Source organism: Armigeres subalbatus, chromosome 1 (assembly GCF_024139115.2).
Source record: "Armigeres subalbatus isolate Guangzhou_Male chromosome 1, GZ_Asu_2, whole genome shotgun sequence".
NCBI classification, from domain to species: domain Eukaryota; kingdom Metazoa; phylum Arthropoda; class Insecta; order Diptera; family Culicidae; genus Armigeres; species Armigeres subalbatus.
The window spans coordinates 196,848,721-196,865,646 of record NC_085139.1 but is presented as its reverse complement, the minus strand read 5'-3'; positions in this window follow the sequence as shown (position 1 = coordinate 196,865,646).

Below are 16,926 nucleotides of genomic sequence, written 5' to 3'. Positions count from 1 at the left end.
TGGATTGCGTTTGGCCCCAAAATTATCCAACAAGCACGTTTACTTCGAAAATTGCAAAATGAAAGTTTTATTGGCAGCACAAGTGATAAGCGGATCGGTGGCCAGAGCTTTGGAGCAAATGCGGATGAATTCGGAGTTTAAAGGCTGTGAGGAGACTATCGAGTTTTTAAACTTATTTAATGACCTTTTCGATCTATTCAAAAGTCACTTGCTTGATGAAAAGGGATTCAAGGCGTTAAATAAGGATAATCATGATATTTTTGTCGTACCACTTATGCCCAAAACTACATTCTTCAAATTTGCCTAGCTGATGGAACGCCTATATTGCAATCGAAATACAAAACCGGATTTCTTGAATTCCTGGTAGCTATCGACAGTACGCAGAACATCGTCACGGAGTATTGCGAAGAAAAGCAGCTCATTGAAAACCTCCATACATATCGTCAGAGCCAGGATCATGTGGAGCTGTTTTTTGGAGCAGTGCGCGCGAAAGGGGGCTGCAATAACAATCCCAACGCATCACAGTTCCAGGCAATTTACAAAAGGCTTTTACTAAACAACGACATAAAATGTACAACCAAAGCTAACTGTACAGATTTAAACGGCGTTGCCTCAACTTCTATTGCCATGCTTTCAGAATCAGTTCAATCATCTGATTTGTCTTCAACAATTTTGGATCAGGCAATAGATGTTAATGATAATCCTATAATGACATATACCGACTTAAACAGCAGGAATATATAGTCACGGCAATTTCTGTAATTGCAAGCGATATCCATAAACGACTGGTGGATAATAGTAAATGCAAAGGATGCGTAGAACACGTGGCACGGCAAATGCTGGGTAAAGCGTACCATTGGTACTTCGCGTACCTGAAGGAATAAAATAGACCCCATCTCGCGGTCCTTAGCCTCTTACCCAGCAACTCCTACTAACCTCCCCGCGGTGCTGGCCGGGATACGAGCAACCTTAGGGAAGATCGGGTAACCAACCCCGGTGGGAACTATGGTCGTATGCTGACAGGGAAGGGGGTTTGTTCTTCCGGAGGTGCAAATCTTATTGAGCGTCTGTTCTCTATGTCAGGATCGGCTCACAACAGCGTCTGTTCCCATGTTAGGGGCGGCTGATCATCGTCCGAGTGCCAGCGAGGGACTCTAAGTGAAACTGTGCACCATGGTCCACCGGAAATAAGGAGGAATGGTCCTCCGGAAATTTAGGGGGTTTGGTGTCAGGCCCTGCAAGCCAGCCTTTGAAAATCATAAGCAACGAACAATCAACATGAGAGTACGGACCGGAACCATCGGCGAAGACCACTGCGACGAAAAGGGACTAGCGATTGGAAACTCGGTTCGTGGAACTGCAAATCTCTCAACTTCATCGGGAGCACACGCATACTCGCCGATGTGCTCAAGGACCGTGGATTCGGCATCGTAGCGCTGCAGGAGGTTTGTTGGAAGGGATCAATGGTGCGAACGTTTAGAGGTAATCATACCATCTACCAGAGCTGCGGCAACACACATGAGCTGGGAACAGCTTTCATAGTGATGGGCGATATGCAAAGGCGCGTGATCAGGTGGTGGCCGATCAATGAAAGAATGTGCAGGTTGAGGATCAAAGGCCGGTTCTTCAACTTCAGCATAATCAACGTCCATAGCCCACACTCCGGAAGCACTGATGATGATAAGGACGCATTCTACGCGCAGCTGGAACGTGAGTACGACAGCTGCCCAAGCCACGACGTCAAAATCATCATAGAGATTTGAACGCTCAGGTTGGCCAAGAGGAGGAGTTTAGACCGACTATTGGAAAGTTCAGCGCTCACCGGCTGACGAACGAAAACGGCCTACGACTAATTGATTTCGCCGCCTCCAAGAATATGGCCATTCGCAGCACCTACTTCCAACACAGCCTCCCGTATCGGTACGCCTGGAGATCACCACTGCAGACATAATCACAAATCGACCACGTTCTGATTGATAGACGGCACTTCTCCGACATTATCGACGTCAGGACATATCGTGGCGCTAACATCGACTCTGACCACTATCTGGTGATGGTTAAACTGCGCCCAAACTGTCCGTCATCAACAATGTTCGGTACCGACGACTGCCGCGGTACGACCTAGAGCGACTGAAGCAACCTGATGTCGCCACTGCATACGCGCAGCATCTCGAGGCAGGGTTGCCGGAAGAGGGTGAGCTCGATGGGGCCCCTCTTGAGGACTGCTGGAATACAGCAGCCATTAACGACGCAGCGGAGAACAACGTCGGGTATATGGGACGAAGTCGACGGAACGATTGGTTCGACGAAGAGTGCAGACAGATTCTGAAGGAGAAGGACGCAGCGCGGGCGGTCGCGCTGCAGCAAGGTACCCGGCAGAACGTGGAACGTTATAGACGGAAGCGGAGACAGCAGACCCGCCTTTTTCAGGAGAAGAAACGCCGCCTGGAAGAAGCGGAGTGCGAGGAGATGGAACAGCTGTGCCGTTCTCAAGATACACGCAAGTTCTATCAGAAGCTCAACGCATCCCGCAAAGGCTTCGTGCCGCGAGCCGAAATGTGCCGGGATAAGGATGGGAGCATCTTGACGGACGAACGTGTGGTGATCGAAAGGTGGAAGCAGCACTACGAGGAACATCTGAATGGCGCTGAGAGTACAGGCAATGAAAGTCAAGGCAGCGGAGGAGATGACTACGTCAGTTCAGCGGACGATGGAAGCCAACCAGCCCCCACCTTGAGGGAAGTAAAGGATGCCATTCAACAGCTAAAGACCAATAAAGCAGCTGGTAAGGATGGTATCGGAGCTGAGCTCATCAAGATGGGCCCGGAAAAACTGGCCACTTGCCTGCACAAACTGATAGTCAGAATCTGGGAAACTGAACAGCTACCGGAGGAGTGGAAGGAAGGGGTTATATGCCCCATCTACAAGAAAGGCGACAAACTGGAGTGTGAGAACTTTCGAGCGATCACCATCCTTAATGCCGCCTACAAAGTGATATCCCAGATCATCTTCCGTCGTCTGTCACCATTTGTGAACGAGTTCGTGGGAAGTTATCAAGCCGGCTTCGTTGACGGCCGCTTGACAACGGACCAGATCTTTACTGTACGGCAAATCCTTCAAAAATGCCGTGAATACCAGGTCCCAACGCACCATCTGTTCGTTGATTTCAAGGCGGCATACGACAGTATAGACCGCGTAGAGCTATGGAAAATTATGGACGAGAACAGCTTCCTGGAAAGCTTACCAGACTGATCAAAGCAACGGTGGATGGTGTGCAAAACTGTGTGAAGATCTCGGGCGAACACTCCAGTTCGTTCGAATCGCGCCGGGGACTAAGACAAGGTGATGGACTTTCGTGCCTGTTGTTCAACATTGCGCTAGAAGGTGTCATTCGGAGAGCCGGGTGTAACAGCCGGGGTACGATTTTCAACAGATCCAGTCAATTTATTTGCTTCGCGGATGACATGGACATTGTCGGCCGAACATTTGCAAAGGTGGCCGAACTGTACACCCGCCTGAAATGTGAAGCAACAAAAGTTAGACTGGTGGTGAATGCGTCAAAGACAAAGTACATGCTTGTGGGTGGAACCGAGCGCGACAGGGTCCGCCTGGGAAGCAGTGTTACGATAGACGGGGATACCTTCGAGGTGGTCGAGGAATTCGTCTACCTCGGATCCTTGCTAACGGCTGACAACAACGTTAGTCGTGAAATACGAAGGCGCATCATCTGTGGATGTCGGGCCTACTACGGGCTCCAGAAGAAACTGCGGTCGAAAAAGATTCGCCACCGCACCAAATGTGTCGCGTACAAGACGTTAATAAGACCGGTAGTCCTCTACGGACATGAAACATGGACAATGCTCGAGGAGGACTTGCAAGCACTCGGAGTATTCGAGAGACGGGTGCTTAGGACCATCTTTGGCGGTGTACAAGAAGACGGTGTGTGGCGGCGAAGAATGAACCATGAGCTCGCCCAGCTCTACGGCGAACCCAGTATCCAGAAGGTAGCTAAAGCCGGAAGGGTACGATGGGCAGGGCATGTTGCAAGAATGCCGGACAGCAACCCTGCAAAGATGGTGTTCGCTTCCGATCCGGCAGGTACGAGACGACGTGGAGCGCAGCGAGCGAGATGGGCAGACCAGGTGCAGAACGACTTGGCGAGCGTGGGGCGTATTCGAGGATGGAGAAATGCGGCCTCGAACCGTGTATTGTGGCGTCAAATTGTTGATTCAGTGTTATCTGTATAGATGTAGACTAAATAAATGAATGAATGAATGAATGCGTAGAACACCTCATTCTAGACGATCTGAAATCAATAACATTGTTGAGTATTATCTCGGAGTTTGAGTTCAAGGTAACTTATTCAAAAAAAATATTTTTATATTATTTCAGTACGTTAAGTTAAACTAATTGTAGGCACTCACGAGTGATATGCACAATATCAATGTAGAAAAATATTTCGTTTTCCTGAAGTCCACCATACTTGAGAAAGCTGAAGTGAGCAATCATAAAATCTTCGAAAACAGTTGTTTTGAAGAATTGTGCTCGTATGACCACAAGCAGGAACTTGTGGAGAAAGTGATTATTGCTTACTTGAATCAACGAATAAAACATTACTGCAAAAAAAAAAAATTATCCAGTTCAAGCCAACCGTACGCCAAAAGCTAACGAAATTAATTTTGTTCGAAGGAAATTAGCTTCGTTTTAGCTTTTCATCAAACTTGTATGAAATGTTATCTTTATTAAATTCAAATAAAAGAAGCCTAGAGATGAATCAAGTTACTATTTTATTGTACGTTCATGAAAATATAATTCAGAATAATCATGTAGAAAAATAGGATTACGCACAATATTCTGTTCAAATAATAGTTATACAGTGTTAATCCAACTTTGTCATCCTCTATTTTATCTACCCCTGATTTTACCACGTTTTTTTGCTGGGTTTTGTTTAAATTTTAGTTGTTTTTGTCTATTCTTGAAAATAATACTACGAACAACAATGATTTAAAAACAAAATTGCTTTCACTGTCTGTGGTTTATTATGAATCATTGCTAACTGTATGCAAGACTACTGGAAGTCTGTACGTACAAACCTGTGGGCATCATTTCACAATATAGCTTTTGTATGGAGTAACCGGTGCACTATGGTCCAGGGTTCAGATTTACGCGGAAAGATGAATTTTACGCCAAAACTATATTTTTTAGAAAAAACTGTAGTTCTACAAAATTGTTCGAAATAGTAAGGCCATCATTATGGTTCTACCAAAAAATAGGGTGGCCCATCATATACAAAAAAATTAGAGAATATTTTTTTTATTTCTCGGAACATTGACATGTTATGTCTACAAAGTTGTAGCGCAGCTTATTCCAATCAATTTTGCTAAAAAAAACTTTTTCTGTAGCTCTCAAGTTGGCTGATTTAGAGCAATTTTACCTAATTGGATTAGGGTGTACCTGAAAAAAACAGTATTTTTTATCTACTTTTTTTGTTTTATATTTCTCGAAAAAGTCGTCTTCAGGTGACTTTTAGAGCTCAAAAAAATGCAACTTATGATGGGTAAATACGCTCAATATTTACACTTTTTCCGATCGAAAGTTATAATCGTTTTTCTGTCAAAATTACATTTTTTTTCATAAGTTGATATCTCCGGTTAGGGCAGACCAAAAAAATATATTCACACGGCATCTGAACGAGAAATTAATATTCTTTATTATGTCAAAAAATTGAAAATATGTTATTTTTTTATCTCAAGTTTTATCAATTTTACTAAAATCATGTTTTTTCAAATAAATTGATATAACTCGACAACGGAAGAAGATACAGACGATATTCTTATAGCAAAACACGCGTTTTAAAAAGCCCCAAAAGTCTTCAGTGACATCCGTGAAAAATAAAAAATGAAATGAGCAGATCATAAATATTCTTTTTTGAGGGACACCGTAATCCTGGTAAGTAAGATTACTCTAAACAAGTGAGCTTAAGAGCTACATAAAAAGTTTATATAGCAAAATTGATTGGAAAAAGCTGAGCTATGACTTTGTACAACATTTTATGTCAATATTCCGCAAAATAATAAAAAAAAGTTACATTTTTATAAAATGGTCCACCCTATTTTTCGGTAACTCTATAATAAGGGCCCAAGTATCCAGAACAACTTTGTAGAACAAATTTTGTTTCTTAAAAGTATGCTTCAGACTGAAAATGCATCTTCTCTCGTAAATCTTGCAATCTATATAATAAAAATGAAATGGTCTGTGTTCGTATCCGCATAACTCAAAAACGGCTGGATGGATTTTCTTCATTCCTTCAGCAGATACGTTCGTTATAGTTTCCGACGGGTTTATATGATATTTCCTCATGCGAAAATTATTCCTAAAGTCGATTAAGTAGTGAAATACTAAAATTAAGATTTGTATGGGAATTTTGCATAGGCAGTTCACAACGCGCATTTTCGCCTACTATGCAGGACAACGTCTGCCGGGTCGACTAGTACGATGATAATGATAAAATTTATAAAAAGTGTTTAAGCTGTAGTTTTTTTATTTTCCATTTCTCACGAATGTCATCTTCTGAAGACTTTTGGGACTTTTCAAAACGCTATTTTGCTATACTGTATCTTCTTCCGTTGTTGAGTTATATTAATTTATTTGAAAAAACATGATTTTAGTAAAATTGATAAAACTTGAGATAAAAAATAACATATCCCCGATTTTTCAACATAATAAAGAATATTAATTTCTCTTTCAAATGCCGTGAAAATATATTTTTTTGGTCTGCCCTAACCGGAGATATCAACTTATGAAAAAAATGTAATTTTGACAGAGAAACGATTATAACCTTTGATCTGAAAAAGATATTGAGCATATTTACCCATCAAAAGTTGCATTTCTTTGAGCTCTAAAAGACCTGAAGACGACTTTTTCGAGAAATCTAAAACAAAAAAAGTAGATAAAAAATACTGTTTTTTGAGGTACACCCTAATTCAAATAGGTAAAATTGCTCTAAATCAGCCAACTTAAGAGCTACAGAAAAAGTTTTTTTAGCAAAATTGATTGGAATAAGCTACGCTACAACTTTGTAGAACATAACATGTCAATATTCCGAGAAATAAAAAAAAAATTTTTATATGATGGGCTACCTTATTTTTTGGTAGAACCATAATGATGGCCTTACTATTTCGAAAAATTTTGTAGAACAACAGTTTTTTTCTAAAAAATATAGTTTTGGCGTAAAATGCATCTTTCCGCGTAAATCTGTATCCTGGACCATAGTGCGATGGAGACTTAAGCATCCGCTAGGAAATGTACGCACAGAGGATCTGATAACACCGATACTGAATGATGATCATGCTATTTTTTTGTCATTTTCGCTCCTTTCAAAAGACATCATGAGAAAGCTTATTTCTGAAGCTTAATAGTATTGGTTTTGTTAATAGAGCAGGCAAACTTCTAATCAATCCAGATTCACAAATGATACACAAGCTTTTGGTAGGTTTATTGAAGTGTTTTTATTGGCAAATCACATGTATTTAAGCTCTTGTGTTTGAACATTCTATTACAATTATTGTTTGATTTCAATACTTGATCAGTACCCTAAAATATTTGTTCATTTCGATCTATAGGTAGATTTGTTTCCACCTCCACTTTAAGCGCAATTATATATAATAGATTGTAGCAGTGACCATTTTCGATACATTTGAATACATTCTCGGTCGAATATCAACTTAGATTAACATTGGTTAAGAATCGCTTCTTTAATTTATCTACAGTTTGCTAATATTACCGTAGAATAAAATTTGTGTGCAATCGTGGAGCTGATTCGAAAAAAATCTCATCATTTCATTTTATTGTGGAGTGAGAGCGTTTAGCATCATTTCCCCCTGTAAAAACCTAAACATTTAAAACGTGCACATATACACTTTCAGAATAAATTAGTGTTGGAGTAATTTGACACTGGGGGATAAATTCATCACCCAGAAAACGGCGTACAGGCAAACCTGTCAAAGTGCATAGTAAAAAAATTGGGTGTCGCTCCTCTGGTGCCCACACATCATAAATTCATCGACATCAAAGCCGCATATGATACAATCGATCGGGACCAGCTATGGCAGCTAATGCACGAACACGGATTTCCGGATAAACTGAAACGGTTGATCAAGGCGACGATGGATCGGGTGATGTGCGTAGCGTAGTTCGAGTTTCAGGGGCATTCTCGAGTCCCTTCGAAACGCGCAGAGGGTTACGGCAAGGTGATGGTCTTTCGTGTCTGCTATTCAACATCGCTTTGGAAGGGGTAAGCAGCAATTAACACGAGTGGTACTATTTTCTATAAGTCCGTCCAGCTATTTGGCTTCGCCGACGGCATAGACATTATGGCACGTAACTTTGAGAAGATGGAGGAAGCCTACATCAGACTGAAGAGGGAAGCTAAGCGTCGAAGACGAAGTACATGATAGGAAGGGGTTCAAGAAAAGACAATGTGAGCCACCCACTTCGAGTTTGCATCGGTGGTGACGAAATCGAGGTGGTAGAAGAATTTATGTACTTGGGCTCACTGGTGACTACCGAAAATTATACCAGCAGAGAAATTCGGAGACGCATAGTGGCTGGAAATCGGTATGCTTCGTTCAGTTTGTATTGCTATATGAATTACATAACTTTCATTACTATCCACAAAAAGGTAAATTAAGAAAAACTGTTTTTTTCATCTGAAGTTCTCATAAGCATCATAGTGATACTTCAGTTTATACTAAAATCAAAACTTGTGATACCTCTCACTGAATTTCAAAAGTTTCACCAAGAATCGCGTTCATGTTTCAAGACCACTTAACGTTTATCACTCGTAAGCATCAATAAAATTAATAATCTAAGTCGTCAACAAAACTAAAACTTGTGTTACCGCTCCGTCGATATCAAAAATTTCGGTATCAATCACGAGACAAAAACTCTACCAGATACCCATTACTAATCCGAAGAATCATTCAAACAGTTGAAATCGCAAGTCTGTACATAAATTTTAAAATCATCCATATCTGCTTTTGCGCGCGAGAGCTCAAACTTTTGTAGACTAAAAAAAGGTCAAATTACAATTACGTCAATATATTAAAATCCATCATCTCATCGAGGGCGAACAAAACGGTTTATCGTGCCTCAATAAATAAAAATACAATTGTCAAACAAACAATCCAGGGTCAAGCAATGATACCAAATTTATTGAATTATAAAAAGTCAACTAAGTAGCTGCTTAAAGGCAGCTTTACGTGTAGAAACACAAAGTCTCTTAAACTGTGATAATGTCGTTGCACGTTTGATATGTGTAGGCATCAATTGAAAAATTGATACCTTTAAAAAACAAGAATTTTGTGAAGCTCCATGCAAAAAGTATGGTGTTCTTAATCTTCCGCGTTTCTAGTGTTATATCTATGAATGTCACTTCCTCTTCAATTCGATCACACAAATATCGAGGCAGCAATCGTTAATTACTTTAAATGAACACCATTGTCAAATACACATTCTTTGCTTCACCGAGAGCCACTAAAGCATCCACCAAAAAGTTGAGGAAGTAGATCTCTACATCTCAAATCAAACGCATAATCTTATTCTGCAACCATGCAATCTCGATATTTTTCAGTGAATCACTGGGAAATCCTTAGAAGAATTTCTGAAAATTCTGGAATTAAGAGTAAATTCTTGAGAGATGGAATTTCCGAAGTAACGTCCTGGAGGAACTTCTCGAAGAATTACTAGAGGGGTTTTAGATAAACTCTGGATGACATTCGGAAGAACTCAGGATGAACTTCTAGGAGTTCAGGAGGAACTTTCAGGAATTCCTGGAAGAACAGGAATTCGGAGAACTTCAGCGGAATTCCTGGAGAAGCTCCTTAGGGCTTCGGAAACGGAGAACTTTAGAGCAGCTTCAGGAAAATTTTGGAGAAACTTCGGCAACTAACGGAGGAACTCGGAGATCTTCAGGAGGAAATTAGGAGGAACTGAATAACTTCGGAGAAACTTCTGGAGGAACTTCTGAGCAACTTCCGGAAAATACTTCGGAAATTCACAGTAATTCCCGAAGGATTTCAGAATTTCTTCCTCCTAGACTTCCGTAAGAATTGCTGAAGAATTTCAGAAGAATTCATGGAGGAACTTCGGAAGAATTGCAGAACTATGAAATTTCCAGAGGAACTTTGAAAGCTAATGAGGAACTTCGAGAAGATTACTGGAGAGTCCGAGAAATTTCGTTGAATTCTAGTGAAACTTCCAGAAGAATTCAGAAAGTCGAAATTCGGAGAATTCTCAGAGATTTCTGAAGAACTTCGATGCGGAAGAACTTGCAGATTTCGGAAACATCGGAAGAATTCGGAAGAACCGAAGACTGAGATTTCCTGGGATCTTCGGAAGGTTCAAGGATCTTCAGAAATTCGGAGGAATTCCGGAGGAACTTCGAGAATTCGGGAGGAACTTCAGGAGGAATTCCGGAGGAACTTCGGAGGAATTCCAGAGGAACTTCGGAGAAATTCCGGAGGAACTTCAGGAGATTCCCGGAGGAACTTCGGAGGAATTCCGGAGATGGAACTTCGGAGAATTCCCGGAGGAACTTCGGAGGAATTCGGAGAACTTCGGAGGAATTCCAGGACTTGGAATTCGGAGAACTTCGGAGAATTCCCGGAGGAACTTCAGAGGAACTTCGGAGGAATTCCGGAAGGAACTTCGGAGGAATTCCGGAGAAACTTCGGAGGAATTCCAGAGAACTTCGGAGAGAATTCGGAGGAACTTCGAATTCCCGGAGAACTTCGGAGGAATTCGGAAGACTTCAGGAGAATTCCGGAGGAACTTCGGAGAATTTGGAGGAACTTCCGGAGGATTGGAGGAACTTCGGAGAATTCCGGAGGACTTCGGAGGAATTCGGAGGAACTTCGAATTCAGGCTCGGAGAATTCCAGGAAGGAACTTCCGGAGGAATTCCCAGGAAGAGAACTTCTCGGAGGAACTGGAGGAATTCCGAGGAACTCAGATTCGGAGGAACTTCAGGAGAATTCAGGAGAACTTCGGAGGAATTCCCGGAGAACTTCCGGAGGAATTCTGGAGGAACTTCGGAGGAATTCCCGGAGGAACTTCCGAGGACTCGGAAGGAACTCGGAGGAATTCCGGAACTTCGGAGAATTCCGGAGAACTCCGGAGAACTCCCGGAGAACTTCGGAGGAACTTCCGGAGGAACTTCCGGAGGGTTTGGAGGAACTTCGGAGAACTCGGAGAACTCGGAGGAGATCTCCAGGAGGAACTCCGGAGGAACTCCCGGAGAACTTCCGGAGAACTCCAGGAGGAACTTCCGGAGGACATCCGGAGAACTTCCAGGAGGAACTCCAGGAGGAACTCGGAGGAACTCCGGAGGAACTTCGGAGGAACTCCCGGAGGAACTTCCGGAGAACTCCAGAGAACTTCGAGGAACTCCCGGAGGAACTGGAGGCTCCAGAGGACTTGGAGGAACTTCGGAGGAACTTCCGGAGGAACTCCAGGAGAACTTCCGGAGGAACTCCGAGGAACTTCCGGAGGAACTTCCGGAGGAACTTCCGGAGGAACTCCGGAGGAACTCCGGAGGAACTCGGAGAACTTCCGGAGAACTCCGGAGGAACTTCCAGGAGGAGAACTCCGGAGGAACTTCCGGAGGAACTCCAGGAGGAGCCAGAGCTCGGAGGAACTTCGGAGGAACTCGGAGGAACTTCGGAGGAACTCCAGAGGCTTCCGGAGGAACTCCGGAGGAACTTCCGGAGGAACTTCCGGAGGAACTCGGAGGAACTCCCGGAGGAACTTCCGGAGGAACTCCCGGAGGAACTTCAGAGGAACTCCAGGAGGAACTTCCGGAGGAACTCCAGGAGGAACTTCCAGGAGGAACTCGGAGGAACTTCCGGAGGAACTCCCGGAGGAACTTCCGGAGGAACTTCCGGAGGAACCGGAGGAACTCCGGAACTCGGGACTCCGGAGGAACTCGAGGAACTCGGAGGAACTCCGGAGGAACTCGGAGGAACTCGGAGGAACTCCGGAGGAACTTCCGGAGGAACTTCCGGAGGAACTCCCGGAGGAACTCGGAGGAACTTCCGAGGAACCTCCCGGAGGAACTTCGGAGGAACTCCGGAGGAACTTGGAGGAACTCGGAGAACTTCCGGAGGAACTCCGGAGGAACCGGAGGAACTCCAGAGGAACTTCGGAGGAACTCCAGGAGAACTTCGGAGGAACTCCGGAGGCGGAGAGGAACTGGAGGAACTTCCGGAGGAACTTCCGGAGGAACTTCCAGGAGGAACTTCCGAGGAACTTCGGAGAACTCCGGAGGCTTCCGGAGGAAGGAACCCGGAGGAACTTCGGAGGAACTCCGGAGGAACTTCCGGAGGAACTTCCGGAGGAACTTCCCGGAGGAACTTCCGGAGGAACTCCGAGGAGGAACTTCAGGAGGAACTTCCCGGAGGAACTTCCGGAGGAACTTCCAGGAGGAGCTTCGGAGGAACTCGGAGGAACTTCCGGAGGAACTCCCGGAGAGGAACTTCGGAGGAACTCCGAGGAACTGGAGAACTCCAGGAGAACTTCGGAGGAACTTCGGAGGAACTTCCGGAGGAACTCCAGGAGGAGGAACTCGGAGGAACTTCCGGAGGAACTCGGAGGAACTTCCGGAGGAACTTCGGAGAACTTCCGGAGGAACTTCCGAGAGATTCCAGGAGAACTTCGGAGGAACTTCCGGAGAACTTCGGAAATTCCGGAGGAACTTCCGGAGGAATTCCAGAGAGGAACTTCCGGAGGAATTCCGGAGACTTCGGAGGAACTTCGGAGGAATTCGGAGGAACTTCCGGAGGAATTCCGGAGAACTTCGGAGGAATTCCGGAGGAACTTCGGAGGAATTGGAGGAACTTCGGGAGAATTCCGGAAATTCGAGGAATTCCGGAGGAACTTCCGAGTTCCGGAGAACTGGAGGGCGGATGAACTTCGGAGGAATTCCGGAGGAACTTCCGGAGGAATTCCGGAGGAACTTCCGGAGGAATTCTGGAGGAACTTCCGGAGGAATTCCGGAGGAACTTCCGGAGGAATTCCGAGAACTTCGGAGGAATTCCGGAGGAACTTCCGGATGGAGACTTCGGAGAATTCCGGAGGAATTCCGGGAACTTCGTCGGAGGAACTTCCGGAGAATTCGAAGAACTTCCGGAATTCGGAGAACTTCAGGAGAATTCCGGAGGAACTTCGGAGGAATTCCGGAGGAACTTCCGGAGGAATTCTGGAGGACTTCCGGAGAATTCTCGGAGGAACTCCGGAGGAATTCGGAGAACTTCGGAGGAATTCGGAGAACTTCCGGAGAATTCCCGGAGAACTGGAGGAATTCCCGGAGGAACTTCCGGAGGAATTCCCGGAGAACTCGGAGGAATTCCGGAACTTCCGGAGGAATTCCGGAGGAACTTCGGAGGAATTCGAACTGGAGGAATTCCTGGAACTTCGGAGGAATTCCGGAGAACTTCCGGAGGAATTCCGGAGGAACTTCCGGAGAGAATTCCCGGAGGAACTTCCGGAGGAATTCGGAGGAACTTCCGGAGGAATTCCGGAGGAACTTCCGGAGGAATTCCGGAGGAACTTCCGGAGAATTCCGGAGGAACTTCGGAGGAACTTCCGGAGGAACTTCCGGAGAGGAACTCCGGGAGAATTCCGGAGGAACTTCGGAGGAATTCCGAGGAACTTCCAGGAATTCGGAGGAACCCGGAGGAACTTCCGGAGGAACTTCGGGAACTTCCGGAGGAATTCCGGAGGAACTTCAGAGAATTCCGGAGGAACTTCCGGAGGAATTCCGGAGAATTCCGGAGGAACTTCCGGAGGAATTCCGGAGGAACTTCGAGGAATTCCGAGGAACTTCCGGAGGAATTCGGAGGAACTGGAGAATTCCGAGGAACTTCCGGAGGAATTTGGAGAACTTCGGAGAATTCCGGAGGAACTTCCGAATTCGGAGGAACTTCCGAGGAATTCCGGAGGAACTTCGGAGGAATTCCCGGAGGAACTTCGGAGGAATTCCGGAGGAACTTCCGAGGAATTCCCGGAGGAACTTCCGGAGGAATTCCAGGAACTCGGAGGAATTCCGGAGGAACTTCAGGAATTCCGGAGGAACTTCGGAGGAATTCCGGAGGAACTTCCGGAGGAATTCGGAGAACTTCGGAGGAATTCCTGGAGAACTTCCGGAGAATTCCGGAGGAACTTCCAGGAACTTCGGGAATCGAGGAACTGGAGGAATTCCGGAGGAACTTCCGGAGGAATTCCGGAGGAACTTCCGGGAATTCCGGAGGAACTTCGGAGGAATTCCGAGGAACTTCCGAGGAATTCCTGAGGAACTTCCGGAGGAATTCCCGAGGAACTTCCGAGGAATTCCGAGGAACTTCCGGAGGAATTCAGGAACTCGGAGGAATTCCCGAACTTCCGAGAATTCCGGAGACTTCGAGGAATTCCGGAGGAACTTCGGAATTCCGGAGGAACTTCGGAGGAATTCGGAGGAATTCCGAAGGAACTTCCGAGGAATTTCGAGGAACTTACGGAGGAATTCCAGAAGAACTTCCGGAGAATTCCAGAAACTTCCGGAGGAATTCCGGAGGTTCCGAGGAATATCCGCAGGAATAGCCTGAGGAGCTTCGGAATACTGGAGGAACTTCCGGAGAAACTCCAAAGAAACATTCTTAGATAATATTTCGTCCACGTCACAGTCGATCGCCAAAGGTAGGCAGCCTATAAATTTCGATCGGCACTCAGTCTAAATTACTTAATAACATTATGTATCTTTATAGAATTACATATGAAAGTACTTAAAGTATGTAAATAGTGCTCGAACATACCTAAAGTATTTACAGGAATGTCCATTGAATGGATTGAATTTTGAATGTACATGTTTCATTCATCCAGGAGAATGTCCTAACTTTCTATTAACTCAAAACTTTGGAGGAATCTATGGATTCTTTACAACAGTTTTATTCGAATCCATAGGGTCTCTAGTTACTCAAACTAATATATCCTAGCTATTTCAGAAAACTTTCGATTGTCTATTCTGACTGACGCTTCGATATTCAGTAAACCTTCTTTACACGCATACCTCTATTAGAGAGTTTCAAATTGTCTACTCTTAATTGATTATTACTAACGTTACACGGGTACTCTAAACTAAAGCAAAGAGTGTTACACAGCAGAGAAGACATTTCATTCCGAATCATTGACTTTTACCGCCAGACCTACGTATCATATCGTTTACCAAGCAAACCTGGTGGAAACTAGACGAAAATTCATGGCGACAGCTCAGCACTACGAAATGAATCTTTTAAAGCTCGTTTTCCCTTACGGCCCATGAGCAGCAGCCGAACCGACGAGGTGCGACGGTAACACTGATTTATGAGCTGTGAAACTGAAGCACCGGGTGAATGGAAACTACCGCCGTGCTTTTCCAAATTAGAGACGAAAAGTGCGCACCGTTAACCAGGCAATGGAATGTGTAATAAAAATTGCATAAAACTGTGCCACGAGGAAACCCGTCTAGGCATTAAATTTAAAACATCTTCAAATGCTGTTGCACGTTGCAGCTCCTCCGCTTGGGAGATGGAGCAGCAGCAGCAGCACGCCTCAGCTCGGAAACCTTTTGGCTGAATGATGAGGACCTCTTGATGGTTCCGGTAGATTTGTGGCCAGATTGTGAGCAGTAGCTGCTTACCTGCAGCCTCGGTGGTACACCGGCTGGGCAATAATTTACCCCACTGCTAGTGGCAATTTCTGGTGGGCTTCCTTCAGCAATCAGCTGTAATTGACTGATACCAAAGACAGGAAATTAGAACGTTTATAACATACCTCTACTCGATGGTGTCACGACGTTGCGCGAAGCAATATGCAATAATTAGGTTTACCAATGGCACGGAGAGTCTCATACACCATTCGATACGGCTTCACCTCACTCGTTGCAGAGAGTCGTCCGCCATTAGAAGATTGCCATCTCGTGGTATACATTGGGTGAAAACAACCCAAGTTGTCGTTTTGTCACTCATCCGAGAGAAAGAACCGATTGATTCATCTTGACTGATATTGAATCCTCTTGCAAAGACTAATATCGGAGACTTCTTCGAAACACGCAGTTGGGTTTCGAACCTATTCATGTGCAGTACAGTGTCCATTAACAGTAGAACTGCAAAAAGGGCGATGGTTTCGAGAGGCGATGCATATTCGAGTGATACTTTACACTGTTCGTTTTAGAGTGGTAAAGCGACTCATCAGCTGAATATTTTTTCCTTATCGTTAGATGTATTAACGATAAACATTTTTTAGAAAATGGTGCCCTTGATATATCATACATACTAAAATTTCATATGTTGTTTTTACAAAATGGACCCAATCTTAGTTTCCAATGCTTTTCTTATCAATATCTAACAATTTTGCATATGCCCAGTTACTATGCAGATTTTGACAGGTTCTCATGCAGAATTGTAAGAAAATCTGACATGCGATGGTTGGGTGTGGACAACATTAAGGATACACATTTTCATGGGGTTGATATGAATGAATGACTTAAAGAAAACAAGGTTTGAATTTGAAATATTGTTCAAGAAAAAATCGTTATTCTTTGCAGATGAAAGGACCATTTACAAATAATGAAATATATTTGATAATAATGGAATCAAATGGATGAATAGTGTTTAAGTCCCCATCTGCAAACCGTATAGAAAGTAATGAAGAATCACTAAAACCACACGCCACCTCCTTTATAGTCACCCTTGCGCATCCATGATCCAACACCATGGCATGATTACAAAGAAGTTCGATATTGATTACCAGCAGCTTGTCGAAAGGGAAAAAGAACAACGAAAGCTCCGATAAAAAGGATCAGACGCGATCAATAGCCGCATACCGGGTTCTGTTTTTGTTTGCATCGTACCCATCC